The following is a 19,209-nucleotide window of genomic DNA, read 5'->3' as shown; positions in this document are numbered from 1 at the left end:
AAGTCAGCATTTTTCCCCCACAAATGGTGACTCCTTAAGTTTGTTTCCTGTAGGTCTCAGTCCTTCTGAGTGACCTTCCGGAAGCATCTCTGGAACCTTGTGAACACTGACTTATTAAAAAAACGTCCAACTAGGGCTTCATTCCCTAACAGGGTTTCCTTCCACTTGTACACATACCGAAAAAAAAAAAAAAAAAGGCTTGCTGAATTAATGAACCACTTCTCTTATCTATTTTTCCTGTTATCTAATTCTGAGGGGAAAGCTGGGAGCTCTGAGGGAGCTGGGAGACTCGGCTCACAACGCCTCCCTCCCACCCCGCTGAGAACAGCCTGGAATCCCTGAGACTGAGGGAGGGACGGAGACCAACCGTTCCTGAGAGACTGCCTCACACCAGCCTCAAGGAGCTGCAGGGACACTGCTCCCACCGAGGGTGAGTCCTTTCCTGGCCTTCCTGGGGACCCTCCACCCGGGAAGAGAGAGAGGCAGGGAGCTGGGAGGCCAGGAAGGCCAGGAGCAGCAGGGCGGAAGGAAGAGAAGGCCGAGTGAGCTCTCTCAGGCTGTGGGCAGAGGGGAGGTGCGGGGATAGGGGCAGGGAGAAGACCTGCCAGTGAGGATGGGCAAGAGGCTCTCAGACCTTTGAGGACAGGAAGAAAGGATGAGATTCTTGACAGACCAAACCGCAGATACAAGGCTTCCTTTCCCACTTCTTCCCTGTGCTACATTTTCTCTCTGTTTCCCTTTCTCCCAACTTGGTAGCGTGTAGTGTCTCTATTTCCGGGTTCAGCCTCCTACTCCAACAATCAGAAATTGGTGGGGATGGTCAGTCTCTCAGTAAAAAGTAAATAAATACATACCACACAAAAATGCCAACGGATCTGACCAGGTGCCCCTGGGCCCGCTTGTCTTTGCTCGCTCCAACACAGATCCATGCCTTTCCCCTGGGTCCACGCTGCTGATGCTCAGTCTTGAGAACCCCTTGAGAAAGCTCAGGAAAACCCTTCCTGACCCCTGTCAGACCAGCCGGGTAGGCTCTCAGGCCAGAAAGTCTCAGCCGTGTTTCCTATGGCTTCATTAGTGAATTAGCGAATAGGCCTCAGGGCCCTCGGGATCTGATACTTTTCTTTGCCTATTTACAGGCCAAGGGTCAGCCAGGCTAGGTGTAGGGTTTAATTTTTCATTTATTCTGGAGCCAGACATGTGATGGGAAGGAGGAGTGGAGGTGGGTTTTGCAGGTGCACTGTAATGATTGTGGTTTTCTTCCCCAAGCCCACTGTGTGCTTTGAAGAGCTTGGTTGCATATGCTTTTGCATACAAGATAAAATGACCTCCCCTTTCTATAAATCCTGAGTTTGGGCAAATGAGCTTTGAATCTTATTTGTAGCTGAGAAAAGAGCCGAGTCCAAAAGGAGAGACACAGGTGAAGAAAGAGGGGCAGCTTTGAGAAAACACAGGTGGAAAGTGAGAAGATCCTGAGTCCAGAGTGAAGCGTTACTTAACAGCTAAGGCTCTGGGAGAGTTTGAAGGCAGCCGGTTTGTCTGAGTTCCTCCCCTTGCCCAAAGGTTGAAAACAGACAAGGGCATATTTTAACCTTGCAGCCTTAGGGAGGACTGGGTGAGCCCTTTTTTGGAATCGGGTAGGATTTAGTGCAGTCTCTTGGTGTCTGTGCACTTACTACAAATATCAGTTCTGCAAAACAGAGAATGGAAAATTGTTCCTTGGTGTATGCTTCCCTCTCCCAAAGCCTTGCTGGCTTCCTCAAGGATAAATTCAAAAGCTGTCTCAAACTTTATTTTCCCCCTGCCCAGCTCCAGCTTGCCTTGGCCCTCCTCATTTCCCCGAGTCCCCACACACTCACTCTCCTGCGGATTCACCAAGATGGAGGGAAACTGGAAGGCTTTTAGCTGGGCAGGATTAAGGAAGTGCCAATATCTGAAATGAGGGGAAGCATGACTGTGAAAGTCTGCTAGAATCCCACAACCTATCATCACAAAACTGGTTTGGCTCTTTTATTAGTAGTAGTGATTAAGTGTTTTGTCTCTGTTAGTCTTATTTGGATAAATGGGCCTAGAGTAAAAAGATATTTGAAAGTCCCAATTTATGAAGTTGTTTTTTTTTTTTTTTTTTTTTACAGAATACATTGGAGTTCATTTTTAGTGATGTAGACATTTCCTCTTTCTTCTAAAGAATTTGTGAAAGTGATTTTTCATTGACGAGTTCAAGGGGCGGGGGTGGGACGTTTAGACAGTTTTGTGAGGTTGGTATTGAGGAAATGGGAATAAGTTGCTCTTTATCCCTGCTCTATTTCTCAAGCCCAATAAAATATCCATTTCAAATGACTTTCTAATGCCTAGTTATATTTGCCAAGTGATTTATAGGACGTAAAGTTACAGTTTGCATGTGTAAGTCCAGAGATGTGTTAAGGCTGGGGACAGTAGAGAAGACGGCGTTGAGGGCTGGGGCAGCGCAGACACTGAATAAATTCAAACGATCAATCTCCAACTGTCTAAACACAGCACCAAGTGGAGATTCGAGACAATTATCCGAATAATTGCGAGGGGGGAGGCGGGCACTTTCACCTACCTTATCTAGATAAAGGGGCGACACAGGCAAATATTCGTGGCCCTGAAGGCCCTGCCTCGGTTCTCTCCATGATCACGGGAATTGGGGCGATGTTTCTGTAGGTTCTGGGAGCGGAGTCGGGATGGGGCCCGAATGAGAGGTTTCTAGAGAAGCTTAAAAAGGGCTCCCACCGCGCCACTGGGGGGTGAGGGGGGGGGAAACGTGCCCCGCGGGACGCTCCGCGGGGCCTGATAAAGCCGCGTAGCAGATCTAAGGTCAATAAACCAAGTGGCGTCAGGCTCTGGCGGAGGGTAGGAAGGGACAGGAGAGAAAAGGGAGCAGGCTTAAGGTTGCCGGAAAAATGAAAAGGAACCGAGGACGGCTGAGTTCCAAATCTGGGCGCCAGTGACGAGCGCGGGGCCGGAACCCTGGGTCTCAGTGCGGGCGCGCAGCCGGGGAAAGGGAGCCGGCCAGGCGGACTGGGTGGGGTCCCCGTGGCGCGGCCCAACGAGAATAGCGATGACCTTAAAAGTGTCCCCGGGGAGGCCTTAGTGGGACGAGTCTGGGGCGAACAGTCCTAACCCCGTGGAGAGTTTGGTGAAGGAAACGAAAAGTAATTTTTTTTTATTTAAGGGAGGAAGGGGCGATGGAGATTCCCAAATAATGGGAACACTCAATAAAGCCTCAGGGACCCCTCAAAGAGGCAAAGAAATGCCCCTAAAGGGGGTGGGGGGGGGAGGAAGAAGACCGTATTAATTAGTGATCAATATTAATCCCTTTTGGGTGGAGCTTAAAAGTTTACAAATTCACTTCACATCGAGGTGTTGTTTCTCCCACACCTTACATGACGGGAAGAAAGGTTGGGAGCAGTTACTCTGCCCAAAGTTACATCGCCTGGGTGCACCGCAAAGGGGCTCGAACCCTTTGCCAAACAACTCCTCATCAGGAGCGATCTTCCCGGGAGCAAGCCCTGTGAGAAGCACGCAGCCCTCGCGGAAACCCGGGCAATGGAAACCCGAAGGGACACTGCTCTCCCGTAGGGTGGGTTAACGTCCCGAGTCCCTGGTCCCTCTGGGAGAGCCGCTCGTGCACAGTCCGAGTGGCCAGGTGGGAAAACGAATCGGTGGTGGTGGAGACGGCTCCTGCAGCAACAGGAGGCCGGAGGAAACCCCGAGCGCGCGACCACACCTTCTAGACCAGCGGATCTTTGCAAAGAAACAACTAGACCGCTTGAGTTCTTGGCCACTTTGCAGCGGAACCTCCTCTTATCGTTTCTATTCCTGGCGAGGCTGAGGTTAGGTTGGTTTGGACGCATTCAACCATTAGGGCGCCACATAGGCCAGATAACCTCACACGGGTGTCGCTCCGGCGGCCCCCAGCCTCCCGAGCGGGGGTAATGGGCGAGAAAGCCCAGGCCGCAGACAGCAGAGTCCAGGTCGCGGTCAGTCGTGTGACCTCGTGCCGGGGCCTGGTGCTGCTCAGAACGCGTCCCGGATCGCCCTCTCCCAGATCTGAGCTTGGGGAGCTCAGACCCCGGGAATGCTCAACGCACAGATGGACCCGGGAGCCGAGGAGATCCGCCTGCGCGCGCTGTTCCAAGGGCAGGGGCTGGCGCGACCCTGGACCCGCTCGCCCCAACGCCGCTGCCCTCACGGTCTGGGCAGCGACTAGGGGAGCGAAGCCGCGTCCTTCCGCTGTCGTTCCAGTCTCTAACTCCCACGTAAGGTCCCTAAACAGGCCAAGAATTACAGTAGAAGTTTCATCAAAACGTGTATTTTTACATGCACACACCCACCCCCAGTTAGGCTGTTCCGCATTTCAACATCCCCCTGCAGATAGACACCTCCTTCCCATCCTAGTCGAGGGCGCAGCGAACCCGACTCCAGTCCGCAAAGCACTGGTTCAATCCTTTCCTTGGCCGGGTTTGGAGGGTTCCTAAGGGACTTGGATGGCACCCGGATCTGGCTCGCGGGCTTGGTGGCTACGGACGCAGAGTTCAGAGTCTCCCTCAGCCGCGTTCAAAGAGCCTTAATATTTCATGCACAGTTCCTGCCGGCGCGGAGGCCGGAAGCAGAGATTTCTCGAAGCTTCGGCACCTGGGACTTGTGGAGAGGCCACCGGATTCCCAGGCCTGGGCAAGCTGAAGTTCTGGGGAAGGGCACTGCCTTTTTATCATTTCTTGGCCGCAGACTCGACAGTTCCTCAGCGCCCCTCTTTCTGAGCCTAGAAAAGACTCCTGGCAGACCTTTCCCAAATCACATTTCGCTAAACCCAGGGTCAGTAGTGGCAATCCTGCGCACAGATGCCCGCCCCGGGGGGCCGGTGTCCAGGCGCCGGGCGCGGCTTTTACCGGGTCGGTGTTTGGCAGGGCGGAGTTTGGAATGGCTGCTGCTTTTTCTTAGATGCCGTGATGTGTCGTTTCTCCCTCATCCACCCTACCCACCGGTCTTAGGGATTTTCTTTATTCGTTTAGTATTGTCTTAGCTTTGCCTGTTTTCTCCTTTCCTTCGTTCATCCCCACCCATCCCCACCTCCCTCTCTGATTCTCGTTCCCCTCCAATTCAATTCCTGAGTTTCCTTTTCTTGCTTAATCAAAATCTTTCCCCCTTACTTTGTTCTTTATCTATAAAACGTGCTCTTCTTTTTTAACTGCGTGTCTTTCTATTTGCCCGGTCCTTGGCGGCTGCAGACCAGGCTGATCTTAGTAACCGCAGGATGCTTCCAGACACACGTCCCACATTTAAAATTTCCCTGTGTCTGGCTTGATCTTTTCTCATCCCAACCATAGACCCTTCCCCCTCGTGAAAAACTCGTTTTTATTAATTTGGGTGTACCACTTGCATGCAGAACTTACTGGATAAAGATGTCTCCTTGGGTGAATCAGAAGCCTTCTGTTGGCGAATTATTTTAATGTCTGGATATTAATCTACACAGTAGCTGTGCCGTTTGTCCTTACGAAATTTCTTGAATTTCCACCTCTAAATAAATAGCATACTATAAAGTCATTTTCCAGTGGCTAAGTGGAACTCTACCAAGATTGATTCACTACAAAACATGATGCAGGGTTTTTTGTTGTTTTTTTTTTTTAATGTTGTAGAAACATTTCCTACTGAGCCAGATGATTTGTCCTGCCACACCATTTATTATGGCTTTTCACTAACTGCAAGATTTAACAGGAAATTGATATGGTATAAATAGATAACTTTTCCTTGTTCACCAGCTAAGACTTTATTTGCTTTCTGTTATATCACAGTACTTCTATCATAATAATGATAGAACAATTAGCCTCTCCTTGTAGATAAATAATGATTTTGAGCATTTATCATTGTTTTATGTAGAATTTGTTGTTAGAGCATACATGAAATTCTTACTTTTTTATAATAATGTTGATAAATAGTAGATCCTTTTTTGGTTTTAGATAATGACTGGAGACAAAAAAAAAATCACTTGTAGGGGAAAAAATCCTTAAGGTTTATTTAAGGAACTTAAAGAAAACTCTAAAGAAACTTTTCCTTAACAAACAGGATCATTAACAGGTAAAAACTTGACCATGGAGAATTAGGAAGGGAGGTGAGAAAGTCAGCTATGTTTCCTCTGCAATGATGCAAGGACAACAAAAATTAGGAAAGGTACAGCCTTCCTGGTCTCATGCAGCAGTCGCTGTGCAAAAGCATCTCTCTGGTATTAAGGGGAGGGAGGGTGTTATCGTCAAAGTGTTTCCAGCTTCTCAGAAGTTGACAAGAAGAATCTATGAGTTACTGTCTTAGAACTGCTCCCTAGAATTCAGCAAATAGTAACTACCGGCCACTTCAGTAGTTACTTAAATGCTATAGGGGGAGGGAGTGAAGAATTTAGGGTCCAGAGCAAGTTCTGAGAAGAGGCGCTATGTGGAAACAGCCTTGGGGCCCCAGGATTTGTTAGCAGCTCTCTGCTCTCCCTTGCCTTCTAGATTCCCCAGGCTTCTCGGGGCTGCCTTAGAAAGCTCTCACCAGAGTGGCCGCCCGGGTTTGCTCCAGCCACGATAACGGAGGGGCTTGCTATCTAATCTGGACAGCAGCATGAACAATCCATTAGACCTCAGCATTTATCCGGGGCGGGGGTGGAGGGAGGGATGCGGTCTGGCTGCCCCACCCGGTTCTGGGAGGCTTGGAGCTAACCCATCGGCGACAGGAGGGATTAATGAAATAGAGAGTTTTGTGTGGACTCAAAACTGACCACTGAATAATACGCTTACTGATGCTGGTAAATTATAACTCTACCCATTGTCAGTGTAAGGACGAACTAGAATCCCTTTGGGTTTGGCAGATCACATTTCCTTTTAAGAAGTTCAGAATATTTTTACATTATCTCATTCAAACTCTACACCAGTCAAAGGGCACTGTAAGAATCCAATAATCACCAATATTCCTTGGGACTTGGGAGGCTTAAATCCATCCACCATTCTTTCGGTCATTCATTCAGCAAACATTTACAAAGCTTTTCTCTGCACCGGGCATTGTGCCTTGTACTGACAGGTTAAATTATTTGCCCAAGATGAGAACTTCACTGGTGACCGGGGTGGGACCCTAAATCAACTATTCCAGTCCCGTGACTGCTCACTTCTTTACTCCAACACATACAAATCAGAGACGTCGGGAGCTAGAAGGGCCCAGAGGTTATCTGGTTCAGCCTTCCATTCAGTGCAGGAATCCCCTCCCCAGAAGGCCAGCAACAGTCTCTACCCTCTACTGGTGCAGTGACAATCGCTCCTGCCTAAGCTTTCCACTTGAGTGTGGCTCATAGGACTGGCAGGTCTTTCCCTGGGAGAAGACCACCTCTGCTTGCCCATACCTAAGCTCAGGGTGCTAAGTCCCTTATGCTGCTGTGACCCACAATATCCCCACCAACCCAGCTGTGTCACTTCCCCTTCAGACTTCTCTTGGAAAGGGAGATCCCGGGTGCTGGACAGGAACCCCCGTGAAACTTTAAGGCTCTATGGGTCTTAGTCAATCCTCATTTGCCCACAGAGGATATTTGCTGGCAGAGGAAACACTACAGGCAGTAGCCAAAGAATCACAAGAGCTTGGATTCTAGTCCCAATGCAACTCCCCACAAACTGGATGACCTCAGGCAAGTTATTTCTCTTCTATTTCTGGCATATCCTAGAAATAAGATGTATGAATGTGCTTCTTAATAGTTGAGTGTCACCTTCTTCACAGATAAATCTTCCCTTCATAGATAATCTGAGATTATTCTCATTTACTGGTTAAAACCTTAAAAGCTACAAAAGGCAACTTCTGGGCAGTGGAACTCATGACAAAGAACATTCTGGAGACTTTAGATTTGCTGAGATACTACATTCAAATTTGGTCAGTGGTAAGAGTTTGGACTCCAATGTGATAATAATATGATTTGAATCCCATCTGTACTACTTACTGGCTATGTTATTTTGGGAAACTTTCTTAACATTTTTGTGCTTCAGTTTCTTATATTTTGAAGTGGTTACAAACTTTAGAGGACAGACAGGACCTCTCACCAGTCCCTGAAATAATCTCCAAAGTGTGATTCATTCAGTTTGGCATCAATGTTCCCCTTGGTTTCATTTGGCATTTTGTTTTGTTTCTTACCTGTGGCTCCAGAAATTAAATTTCCCTAATAAGGGATGGAAATTTACCTGACACTTTGTCAGATCTATTTTTAAGTTATCTTACCCAAAATTGAGTGCTGCTGGTGGTAGTAGGAATTTTGGATGCAAAAATTCTAGAAAGCAACGTTGCAGTATGGATGCAAAACCCTACTAGTGTTCATATTCTTTGACTCACTTTTTCCAGTAATAGAAATTTACCCCAAGGAAATAGTCAGAGGTTTACAAGGTGCTTTACTTACCAAAATTTATGTCAATTTGACAAGGACACATCAAACTTCTATTTATAACAGTGAAAGGTAGAAAATAACATGAACTCTGAACAGTAAGAATTTATGTACATAAACAGTGCAATGTATGTAGCCATCATATTGTTTCCTTGAAATATTTAATGACCTAGAAATGTCTCATATTTTTAAAAAATAAAAAGTAAATTGCAAAAGCACTCTATTCAGTGTGAAACTGTTGGAGAGAGTTTGGGGAAGGGAGAACACTAATGTTCTCAGGGGTTCTTTCTGGGCGGTGTGATTAGGACAGATTTTCTTTTTCTTGATATACTTTCCTGTATTTTCCAAATGAACTACAAGGAGTTCCTGTCTCTTTGAAATTAGAAAATGAGATGTTTTGAGAGGGGTGGGGAAGATTGACCAAATCCAAGATCTGTTTCTTCCTAAGATTTCATGACTATTGTGCTTCTGATAAAAGCTTATCCATTTTAGAGAATTCAGCTTTAGACTTCCTAAAACTCCAAGAATAGCCCTGGACTCTTGATTCCTGGCTAAATACATTTACAATTGGTGGGAGTGAGTTTTCCACAAAGAGGTCCCCTCATGTCCCTTTCGAAAATGTTTTCACAGTTGTCTCAGAATTTCACTTGTAACCTTGAGTGTTTCTGAAATTGAAAACAAGTCTAAGTTCTTGTAACTTTTCCTCTTCTCAAAACTCCCTTTGCTGACAGAAGGATGTGCTGGAATGTAAGGCCAGGTGCTGGTCCAGCTGCAAATAAAAGCTGATTATTCAGACTAGGGAGAAGAGGAGGAGAGCTTGGACAGGGGAGGGAAGACAGACATTTAGTGGTGGCCCAAAAGTTGGAGAGGGTGTTCAAAAGAAAAGACCTTTGTGAAAGCAAGAAAGTTAATCACTAAGAATGGGACTGAAGATCAAATGAATTACAAGACAAGTATTAATGAATGTCAGGTGCCATTATTGAAACTGAAATCATTTTAATTTGTACATAAATAAGTAGCAGTTTATAAAGATGAAGGTTGCTTCCTCCCCCTTTATAAGCAGGTGTGAGATGGGGTGAGGGAGAGAATGGTAACAAAAAGAAACAAAATCCCACCATAAAATTAAGGAGGCTTGAGGAGCCTGGCTGGCTCTGTGGCTGGAGCATGTGATGCTTGAACTCCAAGTTGTAAGTTCGAGCCCCACATTGGATACAGGGATTACTTAAAGATAAAATCGTTAAAATTTTTTTTAATGTTTATTTATTTTTGAGACAGAGAGAGACAGAGCATGAACGGGGGAGGGTCAGAGAGAGGGAGACACAGAATCTGAAACAGGCTCCAGGCTCTGAGCTGTCAGCACAGAGCCCGACGCGGGGCTCGAACTCACGGATGGCGAAATCATGACCTGAGCTGAAGTCGGCTGCTTAACCGACTGAGCCACCCAGGCACCCCAAGATAAAATCTTAAAAAAAAAAAGTTAAAACTTAAGGAAGCTTCAAAAACCTTTGCACTGAAATTTTTAACTTAATGTAACACATTTGGTCATGAGAAGGTAAAAGTAACATCAAACTAAAGATCAGTTTCATCATTGTTAATTAGCAAATAAACATTTAGCAAATGAAAACTTGTAGTCTGAGTACCGTAGGAAGTATAGACTTACAATACCACTCTTATTCTCTTTCTCTGTGCTCTATACTTTTTTTTTTTTAACTTTGAGGTCAGCCTTTGTCTATTTGGTTGGTTGGTTGGTTGGTTGACTGTTTGGCAGTAGGAAATATGAATAGAATTTTGGTAGAACCACAGAATTTTAGTTTTTGTAGAATTACAGTTTTGTTGACTGTTCATCTCTGACCTTCTCCACTACAAGGTAAGCAGGACCCAGTCAAGCAACATATTTATCGTCAGGCCACATTTGCTAGCCCCCTGCACTGTACAGACATGGTGGGAGTGCTGTCTTGAAGAATAATTCTCACAGGGCTGTGTTCCAGACACTTTTGCTGACTTCTTTACAACAAAAATTCTCAGCAACAACTGCTTTCTCTGCACACATCTCTCTAGGGAATTAAACCCAAAGCCTTGGGCAGACGGTAAGTACTTTTCACATGGCCAGGGTGAACCCCAAAGCAAGGGGTCTGAGACGCAAGGAGAACCAGAGCTGGAAAGGGTGCATATTTTCAAAGGCTTCGGAAGATGCTTTATTTTCTATTAGCTGGGAGTTCCTAGGTTTGTGGGCCAGTAAGATATTAACTGATTTTCTTATCAATATGTCATTTAGCATTCCCAGAAATTTCTCATCAGGCACAGGTTTCTTTTGAACACTCAATCTTTATATAATCTTTGTATAAAGATTATATAATCTATTTATATAATTTTTAAATAAATTTCAATATGTAATCCAAATAGAACAAGAGAGGTCAAACAATCCTTCCCTTGGCTCTGCTACAAACTGATTAACTAAACGGTACCTTGAATGGTCCTCTCATCTCTAAATTGGGGCCAATGAATAACATTTATCAAAGTGCTTTCACATGTATGTCACATTTGATCTTCACATTTTATTGCTCTTTGGAGTAATCATTGTATTACTGGAGTATTGTGCCCGTTTTATAGATGAGGAAACTGAGACTCAGAAGTGTTGCATTGCCAAAGGTCACACCACTAATAAGTAACAGAATACAACTCAGAATGCCCTGCTCTAACTACCAAGTGCTGCCTTCCCCGCCCACCAGGGATATGCCAAGGATTCATGAGATAGTCTATACGAACTGATTTGTAATTGCTCTAATAGGTATTATCAGGATCCCTTAATTTCCTCTTTTGAAAATCATAGAATCAAGGGCTCTAAGACCAGCAAAGCTCTTAGAGCTGATCTAGCACCCCCCGCCCACCATCTTCCTTCTGCAGGTGAGGCCCAAGGAGGTTAAGTGATTTGCCAAAGGTCATCTCATGAGTTAGTGGAAAATGACCAATGTGATTTTTAAAAATTAGTTTAAAAAACTGCCTACCAAGCCCATTTTTATGGCTTATTTTAAGCAAGTTAATAAGTATACCAGACATAGCTTTAAACCCAACTGAGTAAATGCTGACACTAGTTTATAGATTTAGCAGATAAGTAGCAATAAGGAATTATTCATCTCTCATTTATCAACCAGCCTCTCCAAGGTGCAAGCTATAAAGTGAAGCAAATAGCACTTTAAGAGCCCCCCCACATATGAGATCAAAACAGTGAAAATAAAGTGGTTTACAAAGCCAAATTTTTACAATGTGGCTGTGACTGAGGTTTCCTGAAGTGTGAAAAGAGAAAGAAATTTGGGCAAATTATTGCATTTCAAAAATAGGAAATTTCTTATACAGAACTCCAGATTCAGTTTCTAGATTTATTCGTTCAGTCACTAATTCATTCTTTTGAGTGTGTGTTGAGCACCTACTATGTGCCGGGCATTGTGGGGGATCTGGAGAATTCCTAAATACTATTGCAGACATCAGGGATTTTTTTAAGTTTAACAAAGTGACAAAATAACGTGCACACACACACACACACACACACACACACACTTGAATTTCAGAGTCAGCCGGTATAAAGGGAATGTTTATGTGGAAATAGGAGGAAAGAGGAGACTGCCTGACTGTTGGGGTAGCCACAACAAGGACCACACTGAGGAGGTGGCCTTGCCACAACCTTCTCCCCAACAGCATTTCTTTATCATGAGAATGGTGTTGGGAAACACTATGGGATGGGGGGGGGGGAGGATAAAAAGAGACGGTGAATTAATGGCCCCAATTGAGAACCACATAAAACAAATCCTGTCTCTTCCATTTAGCTAGGTATTAAATACAAACAAACTGGTGGAGAAGAGAAAGGAGAACTGATAGGTTGAACAGCAGTTGTAATATTTGTAATACAGTTCTAATGAGTAATATTAACGTGATCTGCTTATTTGGGAGGTGAGTGCTAATTAATTCCCACATATTATTCAGAAGGGCTGGCTTATTTTATTATTTTTAATCAATCCCAGTTTGTCAATGGTGAACCTGAAGCCCAAAGTTCAATGTCAATAACAGAGCAATCACCAATCCATTAGTGACTTTGCTCTCAGCTGCCCAGACAAAAGAAGCCGTGAAGCTTCTCTTGCAGCCCCACATTCAAAAAATTGAAGCATTTTCAAAACATTGAAAAGAAAACTTGAAAGATATATGCTCAAAACCCTTTATTTTGTAGATGGGGAACCAAGGCTCAGAGAGTTCAAGTGACAAAGAGTGACCATTTAATTCGTGTGAAACTGATTGTGTGCGCTGCTAATAATTACCCAGGACAGCAGGCATAAACTGGAACACGGGATCACCCTATGAAATGATGAGAATTGGAACAACGATAAAGTCCAGAACTCCGCCCATTATGTGCCCTCCAACTTTTCTGTCTTATTTTCTTTATTTGGAAGGCTGGAATATTTATGAGTCCACAGGATATGTGGAAGATATTCAGTCTAGAAATATAATATATAGCGAGTGCCCCTTTTGGCTTGGTTTGTCCTTGGTTTAAGAGGGGCATGGAGTGACTAGAGTTTTGAATGTCTATGATTCCTTGAGACCCTGTGTCACATCCTCATACCCCCACCGGCCCCCCACTGGGGCTGAGCCAGGGTGACTGTTTCCACCTTCCTACAAAGGGCAGGCTGAGCAGTGCTAACCAGGTTCCCAGATTACCCCAGAGCTCAGTGCTGCCTTATCGCTAATCTTCTCACCCTGGTGATTGTATCAGGGTGAGGAAAGCTTGGCCTTGGGGTTCAGATTTATAGAGGGGAGATAGCAGTTCCTATAGCAGCATGTTGAAATAGAAGAACAGGGTATGACCAGGGTCCCAGATCCCCTGCTGCCAGCTTTGCCATGAAATAGCTGTGCGACTCTGAGTAAGTATGTAGACCTTTCAGGGTCCTTGGACCAGAATCTCTGTGATGCCTTGCAACTCCAGCACACTACATCGATATCAGTCAGAGAGAGGCCATCCTGTGACCAATAACTGAGCCAAAGGTACATACATGGAGCCTTAATTACGCCACCAACAGGTGCACTAGAGCTAAGACGCTAGTGAGGCATCACATGGCATCTCCTGTATGTGCGTTTTTCTGTTCGCACTCAGTGGAAGGGACCATGGCACATGTGTTTCAGCCACATCCCTGATAGTACATCTTCAGTCATAAAGGACAGGGATTTTACACTGTATAAGGACAAGTTGAAACTCCAATTTTCTGAATTTAATTCAACAAACTTCTTAAAACATCAACTACATGCTAGAAACTATGGAAAATACAAAGGCACCAAATATAGGCTTTCTGCCCTCAAGAAGAGTGAAGTTTGGGAGAGAGGGATGCGGAGACAGGCAGGCACATGGAGATATTACACTGAAATACAATGTGTTAAAAGGCTGTGAAACCAGAGGGAGAAAAGGGATTGATTCTGGGAATGGGGGGTTAAAATATATTTTTAAAAAATTAAAGGAGGATACATAAGAAGGAAGTCCTTGCTTTTCCCCTTTTATATCCCTCCTGGTACCAATGCCTTGTTCATAGGGGTAGTGTTTGGATTTTGAAAGCAAACTACTTGCCTATAAATCTCGGCTGTCACCTATCAAGCTGGGTGAGTTACTTAATAGCTTTGTGCCTCAGTTTCTTCATCTGTAAAATGGAAACAGAGTGATTGTGTGGCTAAATGAGCTAATCTATCCATGCAACATACTTGGCAGCATGCCTGGCATATAGTAAGTGCCCAGTGTTAGCTGTTCCTCAATAAATGTTTGCCTAGTAAATGGATTGAAGTTTTCATCTGCAGTCCAAGTCTTTTATCATACACACTCAGTCGGGCCTCATATTTTGGGTTCCTTGCTGAACACGCTCATTATCTGCGGCTAAGATTAGGTTCAGACTTAGAGGCCTGGCATTCCCGCCCTTCCACTGTGCAGGACCAGGATTGAACCTCTTGGTATCGGATCTTTGGGGGGCACAGAATGGCATGATTTGGTGCTATCCACTTGGGGACCCCCCCTAGGTTACAAACGTTGATGTAAGAAGGTGTCCATTCTCTTCATCTGACAGACAGGAAATTAAAGCTTAGACAAGTTAAGTGATTTGCCTGTGGTCCTGCCACTCGTGGAAGTGTCCGGGATTAGAACCCAAGACTTCTGACTCCCAGATCAATGAGCTTCCACCATTGGCTGCCCAGATCCTGCCCTTCCTGGCCTAAGTTGCACTCTCCAATGAGTGTCTTGAGCCACACCAACATCCACTCTCTCTACTGGGCCCCCGAGAAAAGACTGCCTTGTTTTTTGGTTCTTAAGTCTCATCGAACGCAGAAGTAGGGCCCTTTACCTGTCAGGGCTAGCCCGTGCTCCAAGTGGGGAAAACAACAGCGTGTACCCCTTAGCGCTAGGAGTTAAGTTGTCTCCGGTATTGCCTTGCTCCTTTCATCCTTATGAAGTAAAGCGCTTTGCAGGTTACGTTCTCGGTTCTCACGTTAGTGTCACCAACAGAAAAGGTGGCCTTGGGGGCTTTCGCTAGAAAGGCGGAGGAGCTAAGGCACCCTGCCCGTGTTCTGCAGCCCGTCAGGCGCTCCCACATTGGCCGGGCAGGCCTTCTTCTCCTTCCGAGAAGAAAAAGGGGCAAAGCAAGGTGGGAGAAGGAGGAACTGGGAGGAATTAGGAGGGGAGCGCGAGAATGAACTCAGCTCCAGTGTATCCCAAAGGAGCAAGTAAAATGCCTTTGCTGTTGGAAACGAATACTTGCTCAATCAGAAAGTAAGCGTACAAAAATGGGGGAAATGCCACGTGGGGCATCACCAACTTTACCCGTAGGTGTACTTTTCTTTATCTACTTATCTTCTTATCGATCACTGTATACGTTTCTAAAGAACACGAATGGAATAGTCGCCGGTGTCCCGGCTTTTCTCACGCCCCGCGTGGCTGCCGTGAAACTCCTTCTAAACTGTGCTGCACGTGAGACTGGCGGCGGCGGCCGAGTCCCGCCTCGCAGGGCGCGGCCCCTTCGCTCGGGAAAGGCGCTCCTCTCCCCGAGCAGCGCCGGCGGACACCGCGGCCCCGGACGCCCGCGCCGGCCTCTCCCGGGTAAGAGCGGAGGTCCCGGCAGCGGCCGAGCGGGAGAGAGGAGGGGCCCCCAGGGGAGGTGTGCGGCCGCGGCCCCGAGGGCAGGGGTGCGGGGGGCGGGAAGCGCGGCGGCCGCGGGGAGGAAGCGGGCTCCGCGCTTCGGGCGCCAGGCCCCGGAGACGCTTCCGCACCCGCCGCCCCCTCTGCGGAGCCGGGCCGGGGCGCGCCGGAGGGGCGGGCGCGGCCGGCCGGGGGCTGACCCCGAGCGCCGCCGAGTCTGCGGCCGCCGGCCGCGCCGCGCTCGCCTCCTGCCGCCTCGGGTTACGCGGCGGCCGTCAGCGCGCACCTCATCAATAAGGCCTGACAGGCCGCCGGCTCCGCGGCCATCCATCACGCGGGCCCGGCGCGGGCTGCGCGGGCGGAGGCGCAAGGGCACCCGCGCGGGGGGCGGGAGCGGGGGGGGGGGGGCCGGGAGCCGGCGGCCCCCCCCCGGAAGAGCCAGACCCGGGATGGGCCGGTGTTCGCCGAGGGGCCGGGGGATTTCGTGCAAGCCCCAAACAGAACCGCGTGGTCGCGGGAAGCATTTGTCTATCAATCAACAAATATTTGACGTTAGTCCACCCCTTAATCCTAGTTGTCTTTTTAGGATGTGTTCATTTGTTTTTAAAGAGCTGTAAGGGAGCTTAGAAATGATGTAGCGCAACCTGTCCATTTCACAGATGAGGAAACTGAGAACCAGGTGGGGCGTGTGGGAGGCTGGACATGCGGGAGGTCACACGACCGGGTGATGGTAGAAACTAGAGCCCACATCGCCTGACCCGGACTCCCAGCCCAGGCGCCGCCGGCCACAGTGGAACTCTGCAGGAGCCATGACCCGTATGCGTGTGTGGCTTCCAATGTATGAAATGGGGGAAGTCGTGCATGTTCTAAGTTTCGTCTGCCTGCCAGTGCAGGAACTATGCAGGGTCCTCACAATCCCTGCTCCCAAGCGAGGCCACCGCATCCCTAGGTCTGCAAAGAGAATAGTTAATGAGGCAAAAGTATGGGGAGTGGGAGACACCTACACATACAAATAATGTAGTTCCTTGAATCTATTTACTTCCTCCTCCCACCTACCCTCCCCCCCCCCCCACAAGGAGTTTACATGGTTTCTCTTCATGCATTCATCTATTTCCAGAACTTTCTCCCCGTTGCCTGTTTGCTGGACTCTTTCTCACTGATCTGAATAGTTTGAGTGTAGAGACTTCGTTGTGTTCCTCCTTATATCTCTCCAAAGTTTGCAGGGTGCCTGGCACATAGTATGTGCCAAATGTTTGATCTATGAATTTCAACACTTGTAAGAGAATTTAAATAATTCCAGTTCAGAAGACATCAAGGCTGAAAGAACTATCAGATCATGGTGTTCCTTTCATAAGAGGAAGACTGGTCCACAACCCTGTCCTTGATTTACCTAAGGCTTCCCAGGGGGTAAAGTCGATGCTTGGTGGTTCCCAGGGTTCCCTTCCTTTTTTTTCATTGCCTGCCATCATGCTCTCCTAGTTGTGATTCCTGCGCCCTTTTCACTTCTTTCCTTGCCTTCCCACTTTTTGGTTCTTCCACTGATTAATTAGCAAGCTCTCCAAGGATGGGGATGACAGTAACAGGGAAATCCACAAAACCAAACTGTTTGCTCTGGTTCTAATAGGAAACAAAATATTTTGTGGGGTTTTGTTCTGTTTTTCTATATTATGGTGTTATGATGGTATTGTTGGTTTTTTAATTCAAGTGAAAAGGATAAGATTAAAGCCCATGGCAATGGGTGTCTGTTAACCTTAACATTATTCATTTTCCCTCCTTGACCACAGTGCTTTGACTGTAGTTGGAAACAAGGATATTATCCACAACTCTGGGAAAGGATAGAAATCAATACACACACTTTTATTGAGCAGGAAATGTAGCAGAGCCGTTCTATGGCCGAGGTAATCAGTGGCACTTGGGTTCCCCTGTGATGTCCGTCCACTAGACTATGATTTCTGTAAATACAGGTACAAAGTGTGGTTTTATCTGGCACCGGGCACTCTTTCTTCCCATTACCATCCACCCGATGGTTGCCAATCCATGTGCACATCATAAACTGCAGCTAAGTGTAATGAAAATTGATGTGAGAGTCAGAGTCAAAACAACTTAACCTGCAGAGCTGTTGGGAGGGTTGACTACAATCATGTGCAGGAAAGGCCCCGGTCCAGCAAATGCTTTCCCTTTAGTCCATTCAGAAATACAGCCCTCCTCTCAGGGGTACACTCAATTTTTCAAGGCCAGGCCTTGGCTTCCTCTTGCCTCATGGGACTAGCTGGAGGAAACCCAGTCTGCCTGGGGAGACCGGGCTCTGGTCAGCTGGGTCGCTGCATCTTCCACTGCCAGCAGGTTGCCTGGGAAGTGACTTTGAAATTTCTGAGCTTCTGATGACTGGCTCCAGGACTCTTGGGATGAGAAAACAGAATAACCCATCCTCATGCGCCACCCTCCTTGCAGCCCACTGTGAAAACTGAGTGCAAGTGTGGGACATGTAGGAAGCAGGCACTGGAACTGCCATAGCATTTCCCGTGGATCTGGAGGAAGGATGAGCAATAGGGAGGATCAGCCTTGGAAACTGGATCCTTTTGAAAGAGATGCAAGGCTTTCTTTTGTATATAAATCACTCTTCTGAAGTGTTTTAGGTGGGAGTTGAACATGTACCAGGGATGTGGTGTCTCGCTAAGGACTGGGGATGGCTGCACGCACAGGGGTGGGGGGGGAGGGCAGGGAGAGAGATAAAATAAGGGCTGAAGAATCTTATCCTACCCCAGCCATACTGTTTCCCCCTTGCTTTTTGAGAAAACTAATTTATTGAGATGAAGTTTACTTCCAGTAAATTTATCCTTTTTAGTGTACAGTTCTTTGAGTTTTGACAAACACACAAATGGTGTAACTACTCCCACAATCAAAATATAGAACAGTACCAGCACTCCCCAAAATTCCCTTCTCCCCTTTTGTAGCCACCTCTTCCTCACCCCCCTGCCCCTGGCAACAACCACTGATCTGTTTTCTGTCCCTATGGTTTTGCCAGTGTGACTGTGTCATATGAATGGATTCACTTAGTCTTTTGAGTCTGGCCTCTTTCGTGCAGCCCCAGTGCCCGAGATTCACTCATGTTGCTGCACGTGTTTGCATCTCATTGTCTTTTGTTCCCAAGTAGTATTCTGTTGTGTGGATACATATCCCTGTATCTATTCCCCAGTTGAGGATCATGTATGTGATTTCAAGTTTGGATCAGTCATGTATACAACTGTAGGGCTTGAAGATCCCAGCAATCCTCTTTTACAGATTAAAGGCTAACTTAGATTTAGCTGTTCTTATCCTGAAGCATACTGGGAACAATACATCTGCTCAGGAGCCACGTTCAACAAGTTTGGGGTGAGGATGTCAGAGTCCCTAACAATAGTGGTATATGGAGGTGTGGGGTGGGGGAGGAAGAGAGCAGAAAATAAAGAAATGAATGAATAAATCTGGTGAGGAATGAGTGTGTGCTAACTACTGAAGCAGGGAGGGGTTGGGGGAGGGGAGAGAGAGGGGATGAAAATTTAGGGCTTTTGAAGTGGACTAAAGACATTTCTCACATGGTGATTGAGAAATTGATCACTTTTGATTGATGAGGCTCTGTCTTATACTATCTGCTCTCAGCCTTCTG

General features: G+C 46.8%; 1 protein-coding gene across 1 annotated transcript in view; it reads left to right on the top strand.

Annotated features, from left to right (window-relative positions):
- Positions 1-271: 271 nt before the first annotated feature.
- The window catches only part of GATA4 (GATA binding protein 4), a 79,984-nt gene continuing 61,046 nt past the window's right edge, over positions 272-19,209 (top strand). Inside the window, exon 1 of the mRNA XM_060653728.3 lies at positions 272-430. The gene's annotated coding sequence lies outside the window, so the exon portion shown is untranslated. The remainder of the gene's footprint in view (positions 431-19,209) is intronic.

The sequence above is a fragment of the Panthera onca genome, chromosome B1, assembly GCF_046562875.1.
Source record: "Panthera onca isolate mPanOnc1 chromosome B1, mPanOnc1 haplotype 2, whole genome shotgun sequence".
Taxonomy (NCBI): Eukaryota; Metazoa; Chordata; class Mammalia; order Carnivora; family Felidae; genus Panthera; species Panthera onca.
The sequence above is the reverse complement of the archived record's forward strand: the minus strand, read 5'-3'. Positions and strand labels throughout refer to the sequence as shown.